The sequence below is a fragment of the Anolis sagrei genome, chromosome 2 (genome assembly GCF_037176765.1).
Source record: "Anolis sagrei isolate rAnoSag1 chromosome 2, rAnoSag1.mat, whole genome shotgun sequence".
Lineage (NCBI taxonomy): Eukaryota > Metazoa > Chordata > Lepidosauria > Squamata > Dactyloidae > Anolis > Anolis sagrei.
Window position 1 is genome coordinate 152,040,435 of NC_090022.1, and position 12,157 is coordinate 152,052,591.

Consider the following 12,157-nt stretch of genomic DNA (forward strand, 5'->3'; position numbering starts at 1 on the left):
TCATGTATTCTGCCGCAAAAACTATTTCTTTGCATGTTGCTTTAATCAGTTTAAAAACATTTATTATGTGATAGATTTATTCCAAGGAGGTGCTCTCCCAAGCAAAGGAAGACCTTAGTCTGCCACAGTATATGATTTTCCTCACTGATATATTTTGCACTTAGCATGATTTGTTTTGTTGCAAGGGTTAATTTTCAAGTTTGAATGCTGAGGCATGTTACTATAATAAAATCTTCACTGTGGGGAGGAAAGCAGGGCATTCATAATGCACGTTGCCTTTAATGCTTTGTGTGACCCTTAGTTTCTGTACCACTGTAGTTCTATTCTCCAATGTATTTTGGATTTGCCTTGTGGCTTTTAGAGGAACAAAAGCTAGCATTACTCTCTGAAGTCTTGTGTCATCTCCCTCTGACCTTAGTATCTTTAAGATGAAGGCAAAAACTAGGACCAGCACCCAGCAGGGACACCACAGGCTGTCCAGTTACAAGGAAGTTCAGCATGTACAGCATTTTGCTCACTTAGAAACCTGGACTGAAATCTAGTATAGTTGGTTTCTCATATGGAAAATCTGATGTGCTTAATAATTGTGTGGAATAGGAAATGTTAGGTATTGGGTTGCTGTGAGTTTTCTGGGCTATATGCCCATGTTCCAGAAGAAAGAACTCTTATCTCTTGGAAGCAAGTATGAATAAAACGTTTTTAAAAACCCAAGATTATGGCAACTGGACTGATTGATAACTGGCAAATAGAGGGAGAAAACGTGGAGGCAGTGACAGACTTTGTATTTCTAGGTGCAAAGATTAGTGCAGATGCAGACTGCAGCCAGGAAATCAGAAGACGCTTACTTCTTGGGAGGAGAGCAATGACCAATCTCAATAAAACAGTGAAGAGTAGAGACATCACACTGGCAAAAAAAATCCACATAGTTAAAGCAATGGTATTTCCCATAGTCACCTATGGATGTGATAGCTGGACTATAGGGAAGGCTGAGCGAAGGAAGATAGATGCTTTTGAACTGTGGTGTTGGAGGAAAATTCTGAGAGTGCCTTGGACCCCAAGAAGATCAAACCAGTCCTTACTCCAGTGATTCAGTGACTCCTGGTGGACAGTTTCAAAAAATCCATGAACCCAATATAAAGCTACAAAAAATACATAAATATTGCCACGAGATGGCAGCCAATCTCCAAGCAGATGAATATCCCATTAGTTTTAGAATGATATGTACCATGTCTTTCATTTCCTTGGGGAGGGGGGTGAGTTTGAGTGCAAAACATTGTTCAGATCTAGAAAGTATCCACCCAATAAATGTACACAAAGTCCATCTTCATGTGAGACAAATAAGGTGTAGTGTAAATGGAGTTCCATATACACCACACCAATTGCTTCATCTGAGTTAATAAAATGTGGAGTGAAGGGATGCAGAAATAATACAATACAGAGTGAATGAGTGCACCAACCAGTCAGATCAGCATGATTGCAGTTGCTTGTTTGTTACTACAAAAATGAAATGTTTGCAGAAGGCCAATTAAATCATAACCCTACATAAAGCAAAAAAAGAAGAAGATAGAAATGTGTTTTTGGGAATATCATTGCATTACTTCTTGTGTCTCTTCACTTTCCATTGAGCTAGGAGGCTGTGTGACATGCCTCCTAGCTCAATGGAAAGTGGGTCTAGGTCTTCACTTGACCAAGATATTCACTAGTTGACCTTGGCCAATCTCTCCTTCTCAGCTTGACTTATTTAATCATGGCCTGGATCCTTTTGTTAATTAGAGCATGCCAATGAATCCATGAAATGTATCTATGTGTTGAAGCATTAGAAGCCTGCATGCCACAAGTGGTGGAAAGCGGAATTTCTTCTCAATTTTAGTCTACACTATAAATGAGCTAATTTATTTTATTTATTTACTGTATTTGTATACCGCCTTTCTCAGCCAATCAGCAACTCAAGGTGGTTTCTAAGGCCTCTTTTACACTGCCATATAAATTCCAGATTATCTGCTTTGAACTGGATTATATGGCAGTGTAGATTCATATAATCCAGTTCAAAGCAGATAATGTGGATTACCTTCTTTGATAATCTGAATTTTATGGCGGAGTAGAAGGGTCCTTAGTTTGGCATGATGCCTTATCCCAACAGTCTTCTTATTCTCTCAGTTTACGTCTTTATTTGGGCAAAATTGTGGAAACATTCCCTTTCTTGACAGAACTTTAAAGTCTGTCAATAACAAGTTACAGGAAAATCTTGAAGTATTTTGATGTCTTTCATCATCTAATTTACAGTTTTGTGAATCGTGTGTTGTCATTAATTTTGTCTTCTGAAATGATAAACTGTAACCTGCCTTTGCGCTTTCTTCAGGAATCCTTCCAAGACTTATGATATGCCATTGGTATACAACCCCAGATAAATTAACTATTATATGTAAATGGGTGTCTTATGTGTATTGGAACTATGAACAACATGAAGGGGCATGTTACAGATTGAGGCCCCTTCCACACAGCTGAATAAAATCCCACATTATCTGCTTTGAACTGGAATATATGGCAGTGTGGATTCAGATAACCCAAGGCCCTTCCACACAACCCTATATCCCAGAATATCAAGGCAGAAAATCCCACAGTATCTGAGTGTGGACTCAGATAAACCAGATATTGTGGGATTTTTCTGTCTTGATATTTGGGATATAGGGCTGTGTGGAAGGGCCTGGAATAGTCAAATGTTGTGACATCCATTTCTTCAAGAGGCCATCGTTTTTTATGATCTAAACTAGAGTTTCTCAAGCTCTGCTCCTCCAGATATTTTGGACTTCAGTTCCCACCATTCCTAACAGCTGGTAAACTAGCTGGGGCCCCTTCTACACATTATCTGCTTTGACCTGGGATATATGGCAGTGTGGACTCAGATAACAAATTCAAAGCAGATATTGTGGGATTTTCTGCCTTGATATTCTGGGATATAGGGCTGTGTGGAAAGGCCCTTGGATTTCTAGGAGCTGAATTCCAAAACACCTGAAGGAGCATATTTTGATAAAAACTGATTTAAACAAATGTATATCTTATAAAATATTTTATGTGATTTCCCCCACAACTGATTGACACCTTTCTCTCCAAAGGAGGAGACATGGAAGTAGACTGAAAAATTTCTGAATCTTCTTACTGAGAAGGCAAATGTGTAGGAGCGAAAAGCCAGCCGTAGATGGCAAAGCTCAGCTGTTTAAAAAGCTCCTTTGTGTACCTTTCCAGCAGCTTTCACTCCCTTAATCTTTAGTGTATGTAAGGTCACAAAGAAGGCTTATGAAGGAGGAGTGAGAACAAGTGGGTGACATCCAATGGCATAGCAGCTCACGGGTAGCTAGTAGTATGTGGAAAAGAAATGCAACAAAAAAAATCTAAAAGTAACATTTTTGTTAATCTTTTTTTTTTCTACTTGGTTAAAGAAAAAAAAGTTCACTCCTTTCTCAATTCGGTTGTTCCCAAACTAGTAGAGTGACATAGTTTGAGCATTGGAATATGTCTGGAAGCCAGGGACTTTATCCCGCACTGCAGTGCCCCCTCTCCCCATTTCTAAACATTAGACTCCATTGAGGGTACAATTTATGACAGAGCCCTTCCCAGGACAACTAGGATTTAATTGGAGAAAACATCCAAAAACACATGGGATGGGTGCTGTGAAATTTGCTCGGGTTGAATCGCTTCAGTGACGTTCAGTAAGTGGCATTCCTATGGACAGTCTGCTACCAAGCAGTGACATTTCTCTCTCAAAATCCTGCTTCGTGGGCCTGGCCTAGTATTTTTTTTGAAAGTCAGGTTTCCCCTCAAGTAGTGTCATATTTAAAATCAGTGGCTTGGGTAACGGGATCAGAGGGGAAAATCAAGTATCCCACAAATTATTTTCCCACCATGTTTTCTTTCAAAAGTTGAATGGAGGGGGAGACTACACTGGCTTCTGGGATAAATCTGAAAACTAATAATTTTAGTAAAACTGACAAGAAAGGACATCATGTAAAGTGGAATGATCTTGTTATGGTTTTATATTAAACAATAATGTTTTTAAATGTTTTAAATGTTTTATGGTGTTGTTGGGCATTGAACTGTTGCCTCTATAAACTGCCTCGAGTCGCCTGCAGGCTGAGAAGAGCAGTATACAAATATAGTAAATAAATAAATATAAATAAATAATGAGAAATGGAAGGATGTCCTTTATAATGCTGTAGGACATGGTAATGCAAGGGTGGGTCAAAAAGTAATGCCTCTATCACTCTAACTTTTATTTCTTTCACAGCTACCGAACTATCTGTGCATGATACGTAGAAGTGACCTTACTCTATCATACTGACCAATTAGAACCATGAATCTGAAGCTAAAAGAAAGAGTCGTCATTGAATTTCTGGCAAAATAAAATTGTGCACCTAAAGAAATCCATAATTGCTTGAAGAATGTTTATGATTTGGACCCTTCTGACTTTTACCTGTTTGTGCCTCTGAAAGACAACCTATGTGGTTTCAGATACAATGCCTTGAATGACATTAAAACAGCTTTAAAATCATGGGTCACAAAGCAAAACCCTGAATTTTTCCAAAATTGTTTTGATGCCTAGGTTAAACAATGGCAGAAATGTGTACAAATTGATGGTGACAATGTTGAACAGTAGTTTTGCATAAAGGACAGTTCAGACTATGATCTGTAGCAACTTCTGCTGTTTATATGTTCATTCATAATGTTTTTATGACACAGGAGGCAAAATTTTTTGACCCACCCTATGGTGCTCCACCACATACACTGTGGAATAGAGTCCCAGGACTTCGATCCCCGTTCAGTCTCTTTTCATTCTATTCTGACTGTCGTCCAGAGTTCTTTTGGTTAATTTATACTTAATAGTGCAATTTTTTTTTACATTATCTACAGAGATTTTTTAAGATGGTATTCGGATATGAAAGCTGATTTAATATTCCTCTTTAGCTCTGGTCTGTTTTTTGATATTAGCTGTTTATGGTCTGTGCCACAATCGGCTCCTGTTCTTGAATAGAGCTTATCAATTCAAGTAACATCATGGGGTGTCTGCACCCTACATCACTGGAGAAATTACACTGTTTACCCACCACCTGACATCCACTGGAAAGTAGCAACCAATAGTGAAAGGACCAAGGCAGTGACATCTCTGGCCCATCCTCTGTCTGAATATCAGCCAGCAAACCAATGACTTAAATCAATAAATAGTTTTCTAAGATCTACAGAGACACTTGCTGGAACATCTCAGCAACTGAGAGTCCAAAAGTGGCAGGCTGCGGCCCAGAACCTCAATCAATGGTTGATACCAAATGAGAGACTCCCCCCTGGGCACACAGAAAACTGGACGGCTTGGAAGGAGCTGGACAGATTGCGCTCTGGCACCATGAGATGCAGACCCAACCTTCAGAAATGGAGCTACAAAATGGAATCCACAACATGCGAGTGTGAAGAGGAGCAAACCACAGACCATCTACTACAATGCAACCTGAGCCCTGCCACATGCACAGTGGAGAACCTTCTCATAGCAACACCAGAGGCACTCCAAGTGGCCAGCTGTTGGTCAAAGGACATTTAATAAAATGCCAAGTTTGCAAACTTTGTGTGTATGTGTGTGTATTTTTAAATACAATACAACTGTTTGGTTTGCTCCTGACACAATAAATGAAATGAAATTCAAGTAACTATTGTGGCAAATAACTGCCTTGGAGGGAGGCCTTGAGACTATGGTAACTGTACCTAATTCTAGTTAGGAACTTCCCAGACTCTGCTCCATGGCCCCAAGATTACAGCATGCATGGTCTGAATAACTGGGCTGCTTGCAATCCTTCTCAAGGTAGAATTTGGACTGGTGATCCAAAAGGCATGTGGATGTTGAACTACACTTCCTGTTTGTGCTGTGAAAATAGTATATGTGCACATTGTAGGTGAATCCTTCCAATATTAGCTCCTTCCTTAATGACAGATATGCTAAAATAAACAAAACATTGCAGTATTTTGGTAGGTCAATAGCCCCAAGAGGAGCAGACTCCAAGACAGGGGAGAAGAGAAGTAACTTTTGGGTTGTTGTAGGTTTTTCCGGGCTATATGGCCATGTTCTGGAGGCAGTTTTTCTCCTGACGTTTCGCCTGCATCTGTGGCAAGCATCCTCAGAGGTAGTGAGGAAGTTAGAAGTAACTTTTACCTGTTTGAAAGCACTCAGGCCCTTTGACTCCCACCCCCACCCTGGTCCTACAGAGATGCATGTTAGCAGGGGCCTGTGTAGAGATAAAGGTCTCCCCACAGGATCTCAGCGCTCAACCTGGTATGTATAGGGAGACATGGTGTTCCAGGTAGCCTAGACCGAAGCCATAGGGCTATATAGGGAAGAATGAGCACCTTGAATTAGGCTTGGAAATGTATAGGAAGCCAGTGGAGCTGTTTCAGTAATGGGGTGGTATGTTCCCTGACATCAGCCCCCATTTGAAGCCTAGACACCAATCTTTGTACTATAGTTTCCGAGAACTTTTCAAGGGCAAACCTATGTAGTTGTTGTTCATTCGTTCAGTCGTCTCCGACTCTTCGTGACCTCATGGACCAGCCCACGCCAGAGCTCCCTGTCGGCCGTTACCACCCCCAGCTCCCTCAAGGTCAGTCCAGTCACTTCAAGGATGCCATCCATCCATCTTGCCCTTGGTCGGCCCCTCTTCCTTTTGCCTTCCACTTTCCCCAGCATAATTGTCTTCTCTAGGCTTTCCTGTCTCCTCATGATGTGGCCAAAGTATTTCAACTTTGTCTCTAGTATCTTTCCCTCCAGTGAGCAGTCGGGCTTTATTTCCTGGAGGATGGACTGGTTGGATCTTCTCGCAGTCCAAGGCACTCTCAGAACTTTCTTCCAACACCAGAGCTCAAAAGCATCTATCTTCCTTCGCTCAGCCTTCCCTATGTAGAGTGTGTTGCAATAGTCCAATCTGGATGCAACCATTGGATGTACCACTGTAGCCAGGTGTGACCTCTCCAGGAATGAGCGCACAAACTTCGATTATGTGTAGGCCAACCTAGTCACCGCCAGCACCGGGGCTTAAAAGTTTAAGGTGGGGTCCAGGATTACCCCCAAACCATGCACATGAGATTTCAAGGGAGCGTAACCCCCATTCAGCTCAGGTTGTAACCCTATTCCTAAATCATATTATATCTGGCTCCAGTTGGTGGTTCTTCAGGATCTAATAAAACAATGACAGCAAAGTAGATCCCCAGCCTGAAATGTGTCTACCCCTACACTTAAGGACTGTGAGTCTTAACAAAAGCACTCCTCATTACGTAAGCTGGTTCTCTCAGACAGGCCTCCATACAAACAATGCTGCTATAGAAAAAAAATCTTTCAATAGACTGAGTAGAATTTAAATGTCAAGAGATGCCCCTTCCTTTAATGTAGAGATTCCCCTTTGACTACAAGGGGTGAGACCACATTAATCACCATGGTGCTATCCTATGGAATCATGGGATCTGTAATCCAGTGAGATACTCAGAATTCTATGCTAGAGAGTAATTGTCTCTAAGCAGGGAATGCAAAGTTCCTTCCACGACTACAAATCTCCGAATTGTATATAAGGACGCCCTGGCAATTACCGTAAAGGGATCTCAAACTGCTATAATTATGCAATATAGATACCAAGCTGCTATAATTATGCAATGCACACTGGGAAGGAAGTCTGTCTGCCAGCCTGCAGGATGGAAGAGCAAACTCTGTCATCACATTGAAAGCATGAAGCTGGAAATGCTAATCCCAGCCCAGCAATAACTGCTGTGGGAATGTGTGAGCTATTATGCCGAGCACAATGCCCCTCTGGAAGCTGCCTCTCTAAACAATCCCTTGCCACTGAGCAAGGATTAAGCACTCAGCAAATGAATAGGCTGAGCTGAGCTCAGGGCAGATGTGCCAAAATTCTCACCTTGCAAGAGACTGGTGGGGAGCAAGCGTAAAACACACACATTGTTTTGTTGGACATCGTAGTCTAACACAAAACAGAATTTCAGGGTAGCGGAATAAAATTGAATAAAAGATTATCTACAGATCTCCTATCAAGCTACAAAACACATCTCCAGGTATTTCTATTTCATTTTACAATTTTCTCTAGTAAATATGACATAGCTAGCTTGCTCATTTGCTCCCAAGAAACTAGATGGGATTAATTGTAAACTGTTCCATTTGATTGTCATGATCCTCTTTTAGCCTCAGCCTCCTTATGCAGACATTTACACACATATCCTGTGAAGCACTGAGCCATCATCATGTTTATTCTTCTAGTACAATTGCAGCTCAATCCTTTTGGATGTGAACTGATTGTGACAATTGTTACCTAGGGCAGGGGCATGATACGTGAAGCTGGAGACGGTGTGCAACCCTATTTTTTCACTCCTAAATTCAGATTTTCTCTGGTCCTTCCCATTCATTTATAGAATCATGGAGTTGGAAGGAATTGCATGGGCCATCTAGTCCAAATACACAACTGAGAATATATCTAGATTGTGGTGGTTGTAATTTGATGAGGTACCAGCACCTTTTGGTAGAGAAAGCTAAAGACCTTGTAAAACTACAACTGCCATGATTGCATGGCATTGAGCCATGGCAGTTCAAGTGGGGTCAAACTGCATTAATTCTACCATGTAGATGCCCCTAAAGCACCTCTAAAACCTATATTTCCATGCCAATTGTGACAAATTTGACACATCATCATCAGCTCCTCACTGCTGCCTCTGCAATAGACATGCGGTATCCCATTTTTTCCCAGTACAGAACAGGATCAGCATCAGCCAAAGACATTGGCCTCATCCTACATCTTAACAGGGTGGAGTTTCATAGACATTATTCCCTCTGAGACTTTTGTTGTTCATTCATTCACTTGCTTCCAACTCTTCGTGACCTCATGGACCAGCCCACGCCAGAGCGCCCTGTCAGCCGCCACCACCCCCAGCTCCTTCAAGGTCAAGCCAGTCACTTCAAGGATGCCATCCATCCATCTTGCCCTTGGTCAGCCCCTCTTCCTTTTTCCTTCCATTTTCCCCAGCATCATTGTCTTCTCTAAACTTTCCTGCATTCTCATTATGTGGCCGAAATACTTCATCTTTGTCTCTAATATCCTTCCCTCCAATGAGCAGTTGGGCTTTATTTCCTGGACTGGTTGGATCTTCTCGCGATCCAGGGCACTCCCACAATTTTCCTCCAACACCATTCAAAAGCATCTCTCTTCCTTCACTCAGCCTTCCTTATGGTCCAGCTCTCACATCCGTAGGTGACTATGGGGAATACCATTGCTTTTACTATGTGGATTTTCGTTGCCAGTGTGATGTCTCTACTCTTCACTATTTTATTGAGATTGTCATTGCTCTCCTCTCAAGAAGTAAGTGTCTCCTGATTTCCTGGCTGCAGTCTGCATCTGCAGTAATCTTTGCACCTAGAAATACAAAGTCTGTCATGTCCTTCACATTTTCTCTCTCTATTTGCCAGTTATCAATCAGTCCAGTTGCCATCATCTTGGTTTTTTGATGTTTAACTGCAACCCAGCTTTTGCACTTTATTCTTTCACCTTGATTTGAAGGCTCCTCAGCTCCTCCTCACTTTTGGCCATCAAAGTGGTGTCATCTGCATACCTAAGGTTGTTAATGTTTCTTCCAGCAATTTTCACCCCAGCCTTGCATTCGCCAAGCCTTGCACATCGCATGATGTGTTCTGCATACAAGTTGAATAGGTTGAGGGAGAGTATCCAACCCTGCTGTACGCCTTTTCCAATCTTGAACCAGTCTGTTGTTCTATGGTCAGTTCTTACTGTTGCTACTTGGTCCTTATACAGATTCCTCAGGAGACAGACAAGGTGGCTTGGTATGTCCATACCACAAAGAACTTGCCACAATTTATTATGATCCACACAAAGGCTTTAGAATAGTCAGTAAAACAGAAACAGAAACAGATGTTTTTCTGAAACTCCCTGCCTTTCTCCATTATCCAGCGGATATTGGCAATCTGGTCTCTCGTTCCTCTGCCTTTTCTAAACCCAGCTTGTACATCTGGCAACTCTCTCTCCATGTCTCGCTGGAGCCTTACCTTATTGGCATGTGAAATAAGTGCCACTGTATGAAAGTTTAAGCATTCTTTAGCATTTCCCTTTTTTCGTATGGAGATATAAGTTGATTTTTTTTTCCAGTGTGATGGGCATTCTTATGTTTTCCATATTTGCTGGCATATGGCATGCATCACCTTGACAGCATCATCTTTCAGGATTTTAAACAGTTCAGTTGGAATCACGTCGTCTCTTGCTGCCTTATTGTTAGCAATGCTTCTTAAGGCCATTCAACCTCACTCCTCAGGATGTCTGGTTCTAATTCCCTCACCACACACTTTGAGACTTGGTTGAATCAATACCTGCTTTCTTCATGGCAATCTCTAGTTTCTGTGCACAGCCTGCAATTTCCCTCTACACTTCAGCAAATTGTTTATATGATTTCTTGGTCTAAACAGCTTACGATCCATGTACCTTAGGAACCTGTCAGAACAGGGCTATATAACACAGTACTATCACTATATCTGTGGAGAAATACATTTCCAGACCCTCCATGGATACCTGAAACAATAGATAAGATATTTTGACTATTCTTGGGCCAGAAGCATATCATAGGATCATACTGGAGGACCTAGAGTATTTTCAGGACCATGCATAAGTGAAACTATGCATATCTGGTCTGTGGATAAGGGGTGTTTTACTCTAATAAAGAATTAGGACTGTGCCATTTCAGTGCAAGATACAGATGTAGTGGATCCATGCAATAGTGAAGACACCCCAGGTCTTAGTTTGTATCCACCTAATGTACAAAACTTCACCCCTTCCAAGATAGGTTCAGTACCTTGGACAGCTCCCCATTGACATGGCAGTCCTCTGCTACCACTGCTTTGCAAGACTTTCCATCTGATTATTAGGTATTAACAGCTTCCTGGGAAGAACAGAAGATATGCCTCTTAGTTCTGTTAGGTAGGTATTTGCTGACTCATATTAAAAATATAACACAAAGTGGGAAAAGGTGGGTCTTTGACATTCGTTCTTAAAACCTCAGAGCTCTTCGACTTTACCCTAGCAGCAGGAAGAGTTTACATTTTGTTCAACACATTTTGATCACACCCCCATTCACTGAGAGCCTGCCTCCGGGAAAAGACGATGCAGGAACAAAATGAAAAACTCGATGAATTAGCAACTGATTACAGCAGCCAATTGGTATCTGCTAAGGTTTGGTTTCAAAACTCCTGTGGATCCCAAAATCTATGGATGTTCAAGTCCCATGATATACAATGAAGTAATCATATCCTTGATATAAAATGGTAAGATCAAGATTTGGTTTTGTGGTTTTAAAAAAGTATGTTCAAGTTGTGGATGGGTGAATCTGCAGATAGGGTAGGCTGACTGTACTATGTATGGATTGATAATTGACCTCTTCCCTCTGCAAAAGGCATCATCACTGTTATGCTCTGTGCTGAGAGAGAAAGGAAAGGAATTTCTAATTACATACATGTAAAATGCAAGGCCTGTGGACCAAATCTAACCCTATACGTCATTTTATGTGGCCCGCGAGGCTTTCAGTGCTAGGGCACATACAGTCTTATGTGTTTTGTGCATTGGGATATCTTTGTACCAAACAGTTCAAATAGATGTCTAGGTATATCAGTTTAATATCTGAGAAACCTAACTGCCTTGCATGAATACAGGTGGATATTTACCATTAAGAAGAAGGTTAACTCAAGAGAGTTTTTAACTCATCTCGGGAGATTCCTGATTTTCCCAAATGGTAATGAATGCCATTTTCCAAAAGGTTATGGCATCATTTTTCCAAAAGGTTATGAAAATGTCAGGCCTTTCCAGTAGATTTTAGCCCATGTGAAGAGGTGAAAAAGCATGTGTTAATCTCATGGTCCATGGACTGAATCCAACCTGCAATCTCCTTTTATGTGGCTCCTCAGAAGCTGGACTACATCTCATGTCTTCCTCCTCATTAGAAATCATGACTGGGGCAACTGGGAGTTGTGATGCAATTAACATCTGAAAGGCTGATGTTTGTTCTGTTTAGTCAGGAGAGTGGGATCTGCATGATGGGGTTAAATACATTCTCCAGACCCTTCCAGACAGCT